We start from the raw sequence: 17359 nt of genomic DNA on the forward strand, positions 1-17359 counted from the left end.
AGTTGGACACTTAACAGACTGAGCCACCCAGATGCACCGGTCTGTTGTAATTTTAAAATGAACTAATAAATAGCTGTTTGAAATCCTCTATAAATTGTGTATTTTTTAATGTTTATTTGTTTATTTTGAGGGGGGAGGGTCAGAGAGAGAGAGAGAGAGAGAGAATCCCAAGCACGCTCCACTCGCTCTGTCAGTGCTGAGCCCCACATGGGGTTTGATATCACAAACCGTGAGCTCATGACCTGAGCTGAAATCAAGAGTCAGATGCTTAACCAACTGAGCCACCCAGGCGCCCCCCAAATCCTCAGATTTTAACCTTTTGGTCCTGGGACCAAAAGGTTTGAGAACTGCTGGTCCGGGATAACTCAACCTGTAGGTTTTCTTCTTTGGTCACAACTTACCAACATGACTAACAGGGAGTTACATCTTTAAGGTATAAACCCAGCATCTTCAAAATATAAACTGGATTATTTTTTATCCACGAGTCTTATCTGATCCTTGCCTACACTGAGGCTCCCAGTTGGTGTTAATGGTGGCATTTATGGTGCTCACATGGCAAGACTGAAGAACATCCTGTATTTCGCTTCTCCGAGGAGCTTAGTGCTATTTGAAAATTTGGAAGATTTGCCTTTCCAGATCATTCATAAAGATATTGAGTAGGAGTTCCCTCTGTACTTACTACCCCTAAAAGGTATCCATTTTGCTTTATGTGCTTTCTGTCACAAAACAACTCTCTGCCCTTGAGTAAACATTGCCCTCAGTTTCACAAGGTTTCAACAATGGGACGGACTGTGGTATGGGGCTGATAATAGTCAATATCAACCGCATCCATATGTTTCCTTTGCTGTAGATGTATGTAGCCCCTCGAGGATTCCTGGGGCATTTTTCAGGCATGATTTCTCTTTACAGAATCATTTCCCCAAACAGTTCCTGCTTGATCCAGCATTCCCTGATCTTGCAGCTTGAGGGACTCATCCCGTAGAATCCTAGCCACTCAGAGATGGCTCATATTAAAATGGTATTCCCTATTCTATATGATCCTTGAATTTCTGCCTAATTTCTGATATGAGTTTGATCTGACAGAAGTTATATGCTTTCCTGTTTCTGTCATTTGTGGAATGTTTCCCTTCTCCCACGAAACCCTCTTACCGCCAGTGATTTCGTTTACTGCTCCGGTGAACAACATATGATTTTTCCTCCAACAGCTAATTTGCAAAATTGGTGACATTCATTTCTCAAGAAGGTATTTTTAAAGTCTTCGTATTATTTTTTTAAATGAACTACAGGTATTTATTTCAATGTGGCAATTTGGTTTTATTTCCCTTTTAAAATCAAGCATCTTGATGGATTTTTTTCTTACTTTCCTCTCCCTCTAGATTCCGAATTCAATCATGTTGTCACTATTATGTAACAGTTCCCCCACAGCTACTTTCTGTAGCTATTCCTGACCACCACTCAGGACAAAATACAATGTATTCCTTTCCTTGTGGATTTGAAGGCTAGCTTTAAAAAAAAAAATCTTTTTTTCTTTGCCCCAGACTCTTTATTTCTACAAATCCGTCTTGAGGGTAAGTCCCTGGCTATTATTATTTGGTCTAATTGTGTAGCTTCCCTTCTAATTGTAAACTGTCAGCTCAGACTCATCATTCAATTTAATAAACATGCGTCCAGAGCGTACAATAAAATGAGTGCTGTGGGATAGAAATATGAAAGACAATATAAAATACTAGACACACCATGGTTTCTGAACTCCCAGGAGTCCAGCCTAATTGGGGAGACAGAGGCTGACAGGAGTTAACTCCAACGGGCACTGACCAAGTGTGTTGGGAGGGCAGCAGGACTCCCGTTACCATAGCTGCATTATTGAAGGCAACTCTGCCTTAGGGTTCTCCTTCACCCACATGGTGCAGCCCTTGTATCCCTGAGCTACACCAGTCTTGGCATCTATGAGGCTAGGGTTATAAGCGCAAGGGCATTTGCATCCACCCACTTCAAGAGATCATATCCAACACCCTGTACTTCCCGGTGTATTCCTTTCTGGTGGGTTCTTCAACTGTGGTCAGTCTTCACTGCTTCTTCTAACATGTGTCTGGAACCCCACTCCACCGCAACACTGTGGCCTTGACTTCCAGTGCCTTCGGTGCTGGGCTCCCCTGCCCTCATTGCCATCACTGAAGAAAAGTTCGAGAAGCTGGGACAATACTTTTACCCAGTCTTTGAGGTCTCAGAAAGGTTGATTAGTTATTTTCAAGCTCTTAGGTTGGTCTGTCTCTTCCTTAGCCCCATCAGGAAAGGGGTTTGGTGAAAGCCCTGCAAAGCAGGGGGGAGGTGGGAGATACGACTTCAGAGGCACACCATCCGTGTGTTGAGCACTCATATGTATGATTTTTTTTCTCCTCACCATAAATATTTCACCTTCCCGGAGGCATACTGATCCCAGAGGTTGGGAAGCTCTTTATCTCCTTTCTGTTGAGCTACATGACCAAGGTATTCTAAAATCTGACACCTTCAAAGTCCCTTCAGCATTTATCCCAGGAACAGCATCTCCCATACAAACGGGGGTCTTGAGGGACTGCCTGGCTATTACAGCATTTCTGAGGTTAGCATTCAGATTAGGCCCCCACACCAATCCTCAATCCTCTTGTTAATGCTTTTCTAGCAAGACTTTTTCATTATCGGAGTAATACATGTTCTTTTTCAAAAATTAAAATTATACACAAAATATATATAAAGTAAAAAAGGTCCCCATTGTACCCTCCCACCGATCTCATTTCTCAGAGATGGTTATCATTTCAAATCTGGTGTCTTTTCTGTTTTTACACGCACGCGCACGTGCTCACACACACTATTGTTCACATGCAGATTTTTAACAAAATAACATTATACTATGCATATTATTTTACAACTGAATTCTTACCAATAATAATATATTACTGTTGTACCACGTCGGTTCATGTAACCCTACATTTTTCTCTTCATGGTATTCTTGGTATCCCATAATATGAATGCATGATAACTTGTATAATCATTTATATACCCATATGTAGGTATATTATTTCCAATCTTTTCTTTTTTTCAAGCAATTCTACAACTAACATCTTGTATGTCCAATTGTGTACGTGCACATTTCTTATAGGTAACACCAAAATAACAAGATTTTAAAATTCTTACCGATCATGCTGCTCCTCACACAGATGCTTCACCCTCTTCTATGTGTCCACCCCTGGATTTCCTCAAGAGTTTTTTTGTAGCCTGATAGTTCTCTGTCCCTTTGTTTGCCGACCTCTTAGCTATGGGGGTTCATTCTATCCCAACTCCTAGCACGATGCCTGAGACATAATAGATACCCGATAGGCACTTGAAAGAAAGGAGGGACAAATGCTAAGCACTACAGTACATGTATTGTTTTATTAGCTGCTATCTGCATATCTTTAATATTACTTTTATGCCACTCTCCACATCAGTTGTTGCTTAAAGAGGTCTTGGTTTTGTCTGTTCACAAGGCTATAGAGTGATGGAAAGTGATTGTAAGGAATTCTTGGTCCTTGGCCTTGGAAGCCCTAGAACCGTCTCAGAGTTAGGGAAGAGTCAAGATGTTAAAAGGGCCACCATAGTTCCCAACCTTTGTGTTATCCTCTCATGTGTCTTTAGACTTGGCCATGTAACTTGCTTTGGCCAATGGGACACAGAGACTTGGAAAATGTTTGCATATTTGGGCTTGTTTTTTCCTTGCAGCTCTTAGAAACCCTGAAACTACCATGTGAAAAGATTACAATTTCAGCCAGGCTCTTAGAGGGTTCAAGACCATATGGAGCAGAGACAAGCCTTGTCAACCAAGGCTTCCTAAATCAATCATCCCACCAAGCACCAGACATGTTTGTTGCTATCTCAGATCATCCAGCCCCAGCCAAGCTGCCACTTGACTGAGCTCTGATCAGAAAAACCACTCATAGCTGACCTAGAATCATTCAGAATAATAAATGTTTGTGTTTCAAGCAACTAAGTTTTGAGGTGTTTTTTTGTTTCTTTCTTTTATGCAGCAAAAACTAATTGATACACAAGAACTTACCAGAAAATGACAGTATCAGATAGAATAATTTAGATTCATATTATACCTTACAAATGCAAAGCCCTACATAACATATTAACAAATCATGTGCCATGTGTAAACATAGAATCATGGACAACGTGGGTTATCTCAAGAATATATGGGATTTGCCACTTAAATCATCCTATCAACAGAACAAAGAGAAAATGTTTCTAGTTGTCTTAATAGACGCAGAAAAAATGCTCGATAAAATTCAACAGTGATTTCTAATAAAACTTTTAGCAAATAGGAACAGAAGGAAATTTTATAATGATTGTCTTCTTAAAAACACACCTAATATCAAAGTTAATGATAAAATGTAGAATTTTCCTTTTAAAGTGAGAAGATTAGGATGTTTACTATCACTGCTTCTATTCAATAACATTCTGGAAGTCCTAATCAGTGTAATAAAGTAAGAAAATAAGATATGAAAGAATTAGGAAGAAAGAAAACAAATTGTCATTCACAGACAACACGATTGTGTAATAGAGAAAATTCAAGTGCATGTAAAAAATATTACAAGTTTAAGACATTTAAGCATAGTGGCAGAATACAAAACCAATACCCAGAAATCAATAGGACTTTCCTACAGAACAGTGGTAACCAACTGGAAAATTAAATTTGAAAAAATAATAATCGCCACGGTCAAAGCCCAGTCTAACCCTGTCTGCTTAATCATCCTAGCTGTACTACCATGAGATATGGACGGACTAGTTGCAGATTTCTAAGTTGCATGAGGGCAGGGACAGTATGTGTTTTGCTCAACACCGTAACTGTAATACCTAGCACATAGTGGGTCCACAATAAACATTTTTGCCTAACAAACCTGATAGAGTAACCAACTATCCTGGTTTGTCCGAGGCTGAGAGTCTTCCGAGGATATGGAAGTTTCAGTGCTAAAATCAGGACAGTCCTGAGCAAGCTGAGACAGCTGGTCACCCTACCTGTCAATAAAGTCAAAGGAAAGAGAGAATTTGAGGGTCTTTGTGTACTGAAAATTTCAGTTCGGTCTACCTCTGTTGCAGGGAAAGAAACCCTTTCTTCCCTACTGTGTGTCTTCCCTGTGACTCTCCTTTACTACTCACACAAAACAACTCATTTGTGGTCACCAAATATGTGGGTTTTCCCCACTCCAAGCAAGTCTCTCCAACACCAGCCCGGTCTCCTACAATTTAACTCAATTCTGACACTATCTTATCAGCAAACAGCTCAGATCCCACAGCTTAAGGGCTCAGTCCCACAAGACTGTCCCACCTACCTCTCACATCCACTCCTATCCCCCACTCCGGACTCCAGTCACAAGCCCAGGTTATCACCTTGTTTCTGACCAACTGCCTATAGATTGGAGGTTCCAAAAAACCCCTCTTTGGGTTCAATTAATTTGCCAGAGTGGCTCAGAGAACTGAGGGAAACACTTATGTTTATTGGTTTATGAAAGGATATGATAAAGGATACAGATGAACAGCCAGTTGATGAGATACATAAAGAGAAGTCTGGGAGCCAACTGAGCACAGGAGCTTCTGTCCCTGTGGAGTTAAGGTATGTCACCCTCTTGATGTGTACATGTTCACCCACCTGGAAGCTCCCCAGACCCCATACTATTGGGAACTTATGGAGGCTTCCTCACATAGATGTGATCAATTATTAACTCCACTCCCAGCCCTTCTTTCCTTTCTGAACGATGAGGGGGTGGAGCTGAAAATCCCTCGCTTCTAATTATGGTTTTGTCTTTCCGGTGACCAGAGAGCCATCCAGGACCCATCCAGGACCCCACCCAAGGTCACTTCATTAGAACAAAAGATACTCATAGTATTCTTTTCACTGAGGAAATTATAAGGGTTTTAGGAGCTCTGTGCCAGAAACTGGGCAGAGATCAATATATATCTTCTATTATTGCACAACCAAGGAATAAGCTATTGGTTTCAGGGTTAAAAAAGAAAAGTGACAGAGTTTTCGTTGAGTTTGTTGTGGTAGGTTATCAAGCAAATCAGGCTAGGTAATGAAACAGTGCCTCTCCCTGCTAAAAATTATACAGTGATATTTTAGAATCTAAGACACAGTTAAAACCACCAAGAGTTTGTAGAACTCATAAGATTCTCCTTACACCATGCCAACACAATCTAACAGCATCCCAAAGTGAGAAGCCATAAAAGAATTTTCTTCATTAAATTGCAAGTAACTGCAATGTCTTTTCTCCCAAAAGAAATCTGAAAAATTCAAAAGGCCCTGTTGCTCTGGAAATGAAATAATAATGAAATAATACTCATCTGATAAAACAACTACTTCTGGTGAGAAATAGAAGTAATAAATTCACATTACATTGAATACTTGACAATTTTTCTAAAATACCCTGAACAACCACACAGATTTTCTATTTCAAATTAACACCCATTATACTCAAGGTGCAGGGGAGGGATACAGTGGTATCGATGATTCAATATGTAAATAATATTTACCAAAGTGTCACGTCATGGTCTGTGATTTGCCTATCCACAAATAAATGCAAATTTCTTCAGCGTCCCTGGGTAACTTCCCATGTCCAGTTGAAATCTTAGACTCCTGTGTGACTTCCGCCTCATTCTTTCTCTATGTCAGCCACTCCTCAATGATTCTGCCTTTATGATGCTTTTCTAATTCTTTTCTTCTGCCCAAGTCGAACCCAGGTCTAACATAAGGGGAATAGAAATAGAAAATAGATCAATTTATGGTACTTTCAGATTGATCAGCCAAGCAACGATGGAAAAGAGAGAACAACATATACAGAGTCCCTAAAGTGTGCCAATAAATATGTTGCCTCATTTAATCCTTAAAATAACTCTGACAAGTATGTATTGCTATCCCTGTTTGCTTATGAGCAAACTGAGGCTCAGAAAGTTTGAATGTACTGAACAAGGTCACTCAGCTACCGAGCTGCAGGATTCAGATTTAATTAATCTGGGTGAACACACCCAGGTGGCTTGGGTAGTCAACGATAAATGAATCATCCAGACCCACATAATTAGAAAGTGAATTTTCTTGGCTTTAACTAATAAGAAATGTAAGAAAACTAACTTGTATGAATGTGTAATTATATTTTTAGAGTTTATTATTAACATGATTTTATAACTCCAAATTTGATTAAGCTGAACTAATAAACCACATATATAATAAATTTTTCCTGACCCCCTCCCAAAAACAAAACTCACCACTGTGTAGATAAACACATTCTCTTATTTTAGCTTCAATATATATTAGTAGTTTGGATTTTATATTATTTCAAAAGCACATCTAATTTAAGATATCTCATTTTGGATCAAATTATTTGATATGTGATGCAATACATCACCCATAAAGCCATAATTGCTAAATAATGTTTAGCAATTCAAAAACTTTTTAGCTTCCAATTCTTAGCTTTATTAAAACTTATTTTATTCTGTTCAAGTGACATTATATTCTATGTTAGATTTAATAATACTAGCCTTATTTATTTTTAGATTATAGGATCTGAACTATGTCATTAAACAAATTAGCAATGCTGTTATATATAAAGAGAAATATAGTAGAACAGAGGAGAAACAAGCAGAGGTCAGTTTATGGAGGGTCTTATAGGTCAGATAAAGGGGTTTGAACTTCACTCACATTCATGAAGAAGCTAATGGAAGATTTTAAGCAGGAGAATGACATGATCTGATTTCTGTTTTAAGAAAAGCATTCTGGCTGTTGTATGAAGAGTGGATCATAAGGAAGGGCAAGAGTGGGATCTGGAAGATGAGTTGAAAGGTGTGGTCAAACCATGTTTAGGGGAAAGACATTGGTAACTGAATGGTGGGGAAATAGTGGAAATAGACAGAAGGGTCGTGTTTGATATCTTACTGATGGATTGGGTGGGGAGTGGGCTGGTTAGAGATTGCCAAGAGCCAAGGATACCTCTCGGGTTTAAAGGCTTTGCATTGGATGGCAGCATTTTCCAAAATGGAGGATAGGAGAGAAGCAGGGTGCTTCCCTTGTTGGAAGGTTTAGATGTGTGCTTGTTTGGGGATGGTGTGGCTCCTAGAATTTCACCCTACTCTACTGCTCACATACATTTTGTAGTTTTCCAATTGCGGCAGATAGACTCCACAGTGGTCCTCTTGATCCCACCTTCCTGGTGCTCATGCTTTGTGTGACCCCTTCCCCTTGATGGGACCTGTGTCTTGCTTGTCAACAATGGAATACAGCTTCTCACCAATGGAATACGGCAAATGTGATGGTACATGTATATGGTATTATGTAACACTGTCACCCATTTTGTGAGGAAACTCTCTCTCCTGTTGGCTTTGGAGAAGCAAGAAGCAAGCTATCATGGTGTAGTCTGGCTGAGAAGAGAGCCAACTGGCAAATAACTGAGGGCAGCCTCTGGTTAACATCCAGAAAAATGCTGAGTCCCTCAGTGCGACAATCTGGAACAGATCGAATACTGCCAACAACTACACGAACTTGGAAGCAGATCCTTCCCCAGTCAGACCTCAGATAGGACCGCAGCCCAGCCGACACCTTGATGGTGACCTTTTGAAACCCTAAGACAGCTGAGCTGTCCCTAGATTCCTGATCCACAGAAACTGTGGCTTAATAAATGTGTGTTGTCTTAAGCTATGTGTTTGAGGTAATATTGCTAAGTAGAAATAAGTAACTAATAAATCAATTTTCTTAAACTATTTTTTAAAAGACATGATCATTGTAACAGGATTCAGGTTTCTCCCATAGAAACATCCTTATTGCTGTTTTGGAAAAGTTGCTTTTTATAAATGTATAATATTTATAAATGTGTAAGTCCATACACATTTGATACATATGTATAGAAGTATTGCACATATCTGTCAATTTAACACTTCTAGAATTATAAGCTACAAGGAATTCGGAGAAGTGAAGCAACTTTACCCAAGTTCCTACAGCCAGTTAGTGACAAATCTGGGAGCAAAACTTACCACATTGAACTGTGATTTTAACATTCACAGCACATGTAACCACAAGGAAAGCCTTGACAATCTTCCATTTTTAAAGCACATCCTACCAAAATCTTTCAAGAACGGCCCGAAAGACAAAAATTCTCTCACCTAGAAAGTGTACTGCCATATGTAAACTTAGCATTCTAAAGCCCATCAGAGCTGAATAAAATGGCTTTTACTTGTATCTGACTCCCTACTTCACGCTAAATTAGTTCATGATAAATGTTTTTTGGCTTTTATATTTCGTTCGAGATCTTATTAAATACAGACGAGCCACAGTAGATGCCGAGAAAGGGGGAGAACACAGCCTCCGCTCTCGCAAAGCTGCTGGTTTGAAGTGGTGTCTATGGCATACACGGATAGATCTATCTTGGCTTAGGAAAAGACTGTCTTAAAATGTTTCATTTGATCCTGATAAGAAAGCATTAATGACGATGCAGGCACAGTCCCGGGCACAGAGTAAAGTACACGTTGTTATTAGACAGAAAGGAAACGGGAGGGACACGGGGACGGTGTGTTCCAAACTTTCAGCCAATGATGACACAAACCTCCTCGCCCTATTCCTTTGTCATTCCCATGATTTTACTTTCGATAGTTTGCCATCTTATTTGATAACGACCCTGATAGAAACAAATGTTCAGCAGCATGCTGAGAGCAACCGGAATGATTCATCAACGTGAACAATTGCCCAACGATCCTCAGGTGTGGAAAGTGACTGAAAGTTGCGCCAGTACAAACAAATACTTCGGGCTTCTGCCAGAGGCTTGAGAAACGGCCATGGGCAAACTGCAGGGTTGAACTGGCAAAACCTGGAGTCTCTTCAATTCTCTTTGGCAGATATTTATTGAGCACCTACTGTCAATCAGACACTGTGCTAGACGCTGGGAATGGAAAAATGAATAGAGTACAATCTTTGGCCCCAACAAAAATAAATTGTAAAAGTGCTCTGCAGTGGAACGGTATTCACAAGGCCACACAGAGGAATAAAGGTGTAACTTAGCATGGGGGTCAGAGAAAGCATCTTGGAGAAGGTACAGGGTTTCTTTAAAGGGTGACGAAAATGTTCGAAAAGCGATCGTGATGATGGTTGCACAACCTTGTGAATATCGTAAGAACCATTGAATTGTATACTCTAAATGGGTGAGCTATATGGTATGTGAATTGTATCTCAATAAAACTGATAGAGGAAAAAAGCCACAATAGATGTGGGATCACTGAGCGCTCAGATGGTCTCAATTTTTCACGTGACTCTGTATCCATGTCCTTGGACATGTGACTTGCCACTTCCTCTCACTAAAGAGGTCGAATTATTTCCCTACACATCAAATCTGGGTTGACCTTGTGACTTGGTTTTTCTATTAGGATGTAGGGAAATGGCTCAGGGCCAGTTCCGAGCCTGGGACTCAAGAATCCTTCCATGTTTCCATTAGATCTTGGCTCCCCTGCCATTGTCATAAGAACATATCTGGATGAGCCTGATAGAGGATGGGAGACATGAGGTGCAGAGAAGATTCTCTTTCATCATCCTATCTGAGGTTATCCTAGATTAGCCAAAAGCCACCCAATTCCCAGATGCGAGCCCCAGGCGTGACCAGAAAACACCACCCTGCCAAACTCAGCCCGAATTGTTAACCTTCAAACGTATAAACTAGATGGTTTTTGTCTTAGGCTCCAGTGTTTTGGGATAGTTTGCAGGATTTTTTTTTTTTTTTGGTAGAAATAGGTAACTGACAAAGTGGTATAATACAGCATTCAAGTGTCATTTTATGAACTTCAAGAAGGAGGAGAGAGAGTATAGTGAATGAAATCCAGAGCTTCCTGGATACCTTCTCTTACAGAGAAAGAGCTGGAGGGTTAGAATACGTATATTCAATTATATGTGTATGTATGTGCACGTGTATGTGCATAAAAATATAAAAATGCTGTTTAAAAGTAGTACAAGGTGGTTGGAAATTCGATGGTGACACTTCAATATATAGCATATACTGGGGGGCCTGGCTGGTTTGGTTGGTAGAGCATGCAACTCTTGATCTCAGGATCATGAGTTCAAGCTCCACATTGGGCATGAAAAATTGTAAATAAAATGATAAATTAAAAACATTATAAATAAAATATAGCACATACTATTTAATATATACTAGTGATCACATTGAAAAATACATCTTCATTTTTTCAAACAACATCCCATCTGTAGTATTCATGCCAAAAATGTACGACCTCAACTTGTTTCTAAGAAAATTTTAGGGGCGCCTGGGTGGCTCAGTCAGTTGAGCATCCAGCTTCGGCTCAGGTCATGATCTTGCGGTTCATGGGTTCGAGCCCCGTGTCGGGCTCTGTGCTGATAGCTCAGAGCCTGGAGCCTGCTTCGGATTCTGTGTCTCCCTCTCTGTGCCCCTTCCCCGCTCACACTCTTCCCCTCTCTCTCTCTCTCTCTTTCTCTCTCTCTCAAAAATAAATAAACATTTAAAAAATTTAAAAGAAAATTTTAGAATACAGGCACCATTTTAGAATACAGAATTTAGGGGCGCCAGTGTGGCTCAGTTGGTTGAGTGTCCAACCTCACCTTGGGTCATGATCTCATGGTCTGTGGGTTCGAGCCCCGTGTCCGCTCTGTGCTGACAGCTTGGAGCCTGGAGCCTGCTTCAGATTCTGTGTCTCCCTCTCTCTCTGCCCCTCCCTAGCTCACACTCTGTCTCTCTCTCTCTCTCTCTCTCTCTCTCTCAAAAACAAATAAAAGCATTTTTAAAAAATTAAGAAAATGTTAGAATAATCCAAAATTGTGGGACATTCTAGCAAAACAATTGGTCAGCGCCTTGAAAACTGTCAAGGTCATGAAAGACAAAACAAGGAACTTTCCTAGGTCTGGAGGAAATAAAGGAGACATGGCAATCAAACGAAATGTGGAATCCTTGGATTCTAGAACAGAAAAAGGACATTAGTGGGATGATTAGCAAATTTTAAATGAGATCTGTAGGTGAATTAATAGTAAAAAATATTAAATCAATGTTAACTTTCAAGTTTCAATAACTGTATTATGTAAGTAAGTTCTCAACATTTGTAGAACCTGGGGAAGGATTATACAAGAACTCTGTACTGTTTTTGCAACTTTTTTGTAAGTCTAAAATTATTTCCAGACAAAGTGTTTTTTAAATAAGAAAGTTAGACCAAGGGTAATGTGATCACATTTATATTTATTTCTATTTATATCTATATTTGCATTTGTATTTTAAAGACAAGAGTATATGGAAAACTGTTAGCAGCAGCAAATAATTTGTGGACATGCCTGCCACACACTATTCTAGATACTGGTGATATAGCAGTTAATAGGAGAGAAAAAAACCCTGGACTCACTCGTAAGTGGACAGAAATATACAAGATAATTTCAGCTGGTGCTAAATACCACGTAGAAAATAAAACAAGGTGAGGGAGTAAAAATGGATTGGGTAGGCTACTTTAGATTAGGTGGCCCCGAAAACTCTCTTTGAGGACGTATCTATCCTTTGAGACCTGACTGACCTAAGAGGCCCACTTGGTGCAGATATGGAAGGGACATTCTAGGCAGGGAAAAGCAAAGCAAGGGCCTTGAGGAAGAAGCACATATGAAGTAGGAAGAGAAAGGCTAGATTGGCCCAGGGTGGAACATGACCAGGTCAGACTAGAATGCAGGGATTATTCAGAACAGGTCGGCCTGGGTAAGGAGTTTGTGTTTTAGTTTATGTGAAAAAAGAAACCATCAGATGGTTTTGAGAGAGATGGGACATCATATGACTGACATTCATTAAGATGTCATTTAATTTGGGGGGGGGGGCGGTGGAAATTGACCCACAAGAGGACAAGAGTGGAAGGAGAGGGGCCTGCGAGGAGGCACTTGCAGTAGTCTAGGGGACGAGGGATGGTGGCTTTATTGGGGGGAGGGGGTCAGTGAAGGCAGAAAGCAGTAAACGATTTGGGATATCATTTGTTGGAGATGGAGCTAAATTTTGCAGATGGATTGGATGTGAGAAGTGAGGAAAAGCAAGGAATCTAGGATAGTTCCTTGTTTTCTTGTGCAACTTTGCATGGATTTTGGTGCCAATTACCAGGGAAGAATGATGGAGGAATAGTTTTCTTGGGGGAAAAAAAAATCAAGAATTCTGGTCTAGATATATTAAATTTGAGACATTAGATCCTCTTTATTTCAGTTTTTTTTTGCAATGATTAGTGTGTGTGTGTGTGTGTGTGTGTCTGTGTGTGTGTAAGTATAAATGTATTTTCTTTTAGGAACTTACATTTTGAAAAAAAAAATAAGTTGAGGAACATTCAAAATATGTTTGACCAACCAGGTACCTCAATTATTCAAATAGACAGGGAGCATGCCTCACCTGGAAAAAGTTGCTGGAATATAGGACAAATGGTCCCATCAACAAGCAGTTATAGAATTCACACAGAAAAGCAATGTATTAAATTTGTTCCTGAACATGAACTGATGCTGGGCATCCAGGGGTGAACCTTTTTGTTTTTTTAATTTTTTTTTAACGTTTTTATTTATTTTTGAGACAGAGAGAGACAGAGCATGAACGGGGGAGGGGCAGAGAGAGAGGGAGACACAGAATCGGAAGCAGGCTCCGGGCTCTGAGCCATCAGCCCAGAGCCCGATGCGGGGCTCGAACTCACGGACCGCGAGATCGTGACCTGAGCCGAAGTCGGCCGCTTAACCGACTGAGCCACCCAGGCGCCCCGAACCTTTTTATAATCATCATCACCCATGTAAATACAACATCTTTTAAGAGAAAAACAGTAGAGACCATGCCCATGTCCTTCAGGTTTAGAAAAGGGAACTCTGACCAAATGTGCATCTAGGAAGAGATATAATGGTCATTTCTTTTCTTTTTTAGAGGAGCAGTGCACAGGGAACCTGGGGACTCTTGAGAGTGTAACTACAGGAAGGACTATGGTATTGCGGCCAAGGAGGTAAGCCGTGGATCCCACAGTCTGTGCTCTATTCCCACCACCACTTACTTGTGGTTGTACAACTTGGTTCAAGTTCTATAACCTCTCTGTGCCTCAGTTATGTTATCTGTAAAGCTGGGATAACAATATGTGGTAGACCCTGTAATGCCTGCCCCCTCCCCTTTCCCAGATTCTCCTTCTTAACTACTAGGAGTGTTACCAAAGGATGGACTTCAGCTGTCAGCCCTCTTTGGCAATTGCCTTGGCTGAAGAAATTGTCTCTCCTAAGGTCACACCTCCTTCTAGGGGCAACCCGTGTCCAGTGGCTGGTCAACAGGGGTATGAAGGCATGAACTCCCAATTCAGGGCAGCTAGAAGGGCCTTTCAGCTCCAGAGCTCCCGGTGGAGTTGGCTGATGCCTTCACCAGGCTTCAACTTTAGTGTCTCACTCTATCCAATCCTGCTTCCTTCTCCTCCCTCCCCCAGGAGTTGGTCCCAACACCTGTCCCTAAGAAACATCTTGTAATGCTAATGATCTCCCTTCCACTCAGAGACTGCTCCCCAGGGAGCCCAACCTGTGACATAAGAGAACCCTGGTGTTCTCTTAAGCACTTCCAAGAGTGTGGGTACATAGTAAGTGGATAGAAGTGTTAGCTACTGTTGTCGAAGAGTTTCCTTATGTAGTTATCAGTAGCTGCAATAGTCTTTTCCACCCTAGCCACGAAAAGCTCATTGCAGTGGTTTGAGTTAATTTTCCGTGCATTGTGTTATATACGAATAACGCTAAGTGGCTTGTTTTAGGTGACAAGAAAGGAAAGAAATGTATTTCTGACCTATTTGTTGCTACTGGAATCCCTTCATTCTTATTTTAAATGTTTGTTTATTATTTTTTGAGGGGGGAAGGGGCAGAGAGAGACAGAGAGAGAGAATCCCAGGCCGGCTCCACACTGTCAGTGCAGAGCTCGACACAGGGCTCGAACTCACAAACTGTGAAATCACGACCTGAGCGAAAAATCAAGAGTCAGATGCTCAACCGACTGAGCCACCCAGGCAACCCTGGAATCCCCTCATTCTTGATTGTCAGGGGAGTATCTCTGTGTTTGCAAACTGACTATTAAAAACCTTCTCTCTCTCTCTCTCTCTGTGTATATATATATATATATGTATATTTATGTGTATATACATATATGTACATATACATATACATATACATATACATATACATATATATTTTCAACTAAGAAAAGTTAAGCATGATTTGTATTTTTATTAGGCTGGGATTACATACATCTCCTGACAAAGACTTCTTCGCAACAGGAATTCACATTTACAGGGTCTTCTAAGATGAGAGGAAACAAATATCCTGAGCTTCATCCATTCTGTTCAGAAATAGTTCTGATAACCAGAGGGCTAGATAGTAAGCTCATTTTGTCACTGCATTTTATTTTTCTGGTTTGTAAGTACTTGATCCTTTTGAATAAAATAAAGAAGGAACCTTTCCCGCAAAATGAAAGATCCTAAACACACGGATAACTAGAGAGCTTTCGTTCTTGAAAACAATGAATACGAGACCACATAAAGCTCAATTTGAAAAACAAACGTTATGCAAAATACCAGGTTATGCATTAGATCAGACCACAATCTAACACATCAGGAGGAAAAAAAAGGAGTGACAAATGCAAGCTAGCTGAAAAGCAGAGGTTATGGTTGGTGAGAAGTTACCTTTGTACCATCTACAATTCTCCCAAGAGCACTGGTTGAATCATGTGGTTAAGAGTCATGTATACAACACATACAACAGGTGACTATATTCCTCTTCTTCTGACTGGAAAACCCAAAAGTCTGTGGTCCTGATCTCCTGTGTTTGATACTATTCCCTGACACAAAGCCCTCATACTGTGAACAGTTTTGTAAGTCATCACCAGAAGAAGATCCCTCCCTGTCCTGTTCAGTGGGAGTTCTCATCCCCCAGGTCCATTTGAAGGCCCCCGGCTTTCATGAGACTCCAAGTCGGTATTCACGGCACCTGGGACACGTGCCCTCACTCCAGTGGGCACCTCGTTTCTCAGCCACAAATTGAATGAACTGGGAATGTCTGGCACAAAGCCTGAGTTGATCAGTGACGTCCACCCACTTCACTTTCTTGGCATCATCACCGGCTTCCAGAGGAAGCTCGTCCATCACCTCACCCGTTTCATCATGGTAGTTCACAGCTTCCGTCTGCATCCACGCATTATCTGTGTTTCAAGGATCATCCACGTAGCCTTTATAGACTACAAAGTGTTCCTGGCTGAATAGTTTGTGAAGTTGTTTCTTAAACTCCTGTGTTTCTGCTCTGGATTTCTGTAAGGAGTTCATGGCTTCCTCACCAAATTCTCTCTTCAGCGTGGTACTAATTTTCTCTCCCGGCTCCACCATTCCCCCTGAGATGGCCCATTCTCCACAGTCCTTCCTTTTGATGGCTACAAATTGCAGGATGCTTCTCTCAGAAACAGGATGGGTAACTTTATTTCCCGTGCTATCCTTTTTCCACCTGGTTGAGATGGGGTCTGCGGCACGATTTGGAACCCACGGCCTTAAAAGCCCTCTGCCAACCAAGCCCTGTCTGACCTGCAGGATTTCTGGGTCTGCCATTTTCAAGCTCATACAAGCCATTCTGGCTCCTTCTTTCAACATGCCCATCCCTTTCGTTGAGTTTAGGAAAGAAGTTCCTTTCCCCCACTGCAGGGTCTGCCCACATGGGCTGGGCCAAGACAGAGCCAGCAGTGTCCTCGACAGGTTTGTACTCTGGCCATTCGACCAGCCAGGAACTTTCTCGTTGGGGACCTGGCTTTGCTCCACTTTAGAGCCAGGGTACAGAGATGTCCTGGCCTTCTTGTGGGGATGCTCAGCTGCGCCATTCAAATCTGACATGCTGAAGCCTGGAGGAAACCCAAGTGAGGAAAATGGGCTCCAACTGGGGAGACGTTGGGGCAGCTGCTGAGCCTGACGGCTGCAGAGGCCAAGGTCAAGGAAAGAGACACCGCCGCTAATGCCTTTGCCCAGCTGTGTCCGGCCATCCACCGTCCCACGGCCTGGGGGTGAGGGGTGTCCGAGGCACTCAGCGGGGTGCTGGGACCGCGCGTGGAGCCAACGGTGAAGCGGGGCCACGGTGGGTGCCCCACCACCCCCTCCAGGCCGCGCATGCCTTCTTATTTTACACCGAAAGATTTCAACATCTGGAAGGGCTTCCAAATGCAAAGTCTGGGGTTGAGAACAACCAGTGTCAGAACACCTGCGGCAAAATTAGCATACAAGAATCATAAAAGTGCTTTCTTGCTTGCCAGGGTATTAGCCATTTAGTTCCCTAGGTCTAGAACCACAGTCTGCTTGGGAGAGG

General features: G+C 41.5%; 1 pseudogene; it reads right to left on the minus strand.

The window, feature by feature from the left end:
- Positions 1 to 15664: 15664 nt before the first annotated feature.
- On the minus strand, positions 15665 to 17117 carry LOC122493015 (annotated as a pseudogene).
- Positions 17118 to 17359: the final 242 nt, after the last annotated feature.

Source organism: Prionailurus bengalensis, chromosome D2 (assembly GCF_016509475.1).
Source record: "Prionailurus bengalensis isolate Pbe53 chromosome D2, Fcat_Pben_1.1_paternal_pri, whole genome shotgun sequence".
Classification (NCBI taxonomy): domain Eukaryota; kingdom Metazoa; phylum Chordata; class Mammalia; order Carnivora; family Felidae; genus Prionailurus; species Prionailurus bengalensis.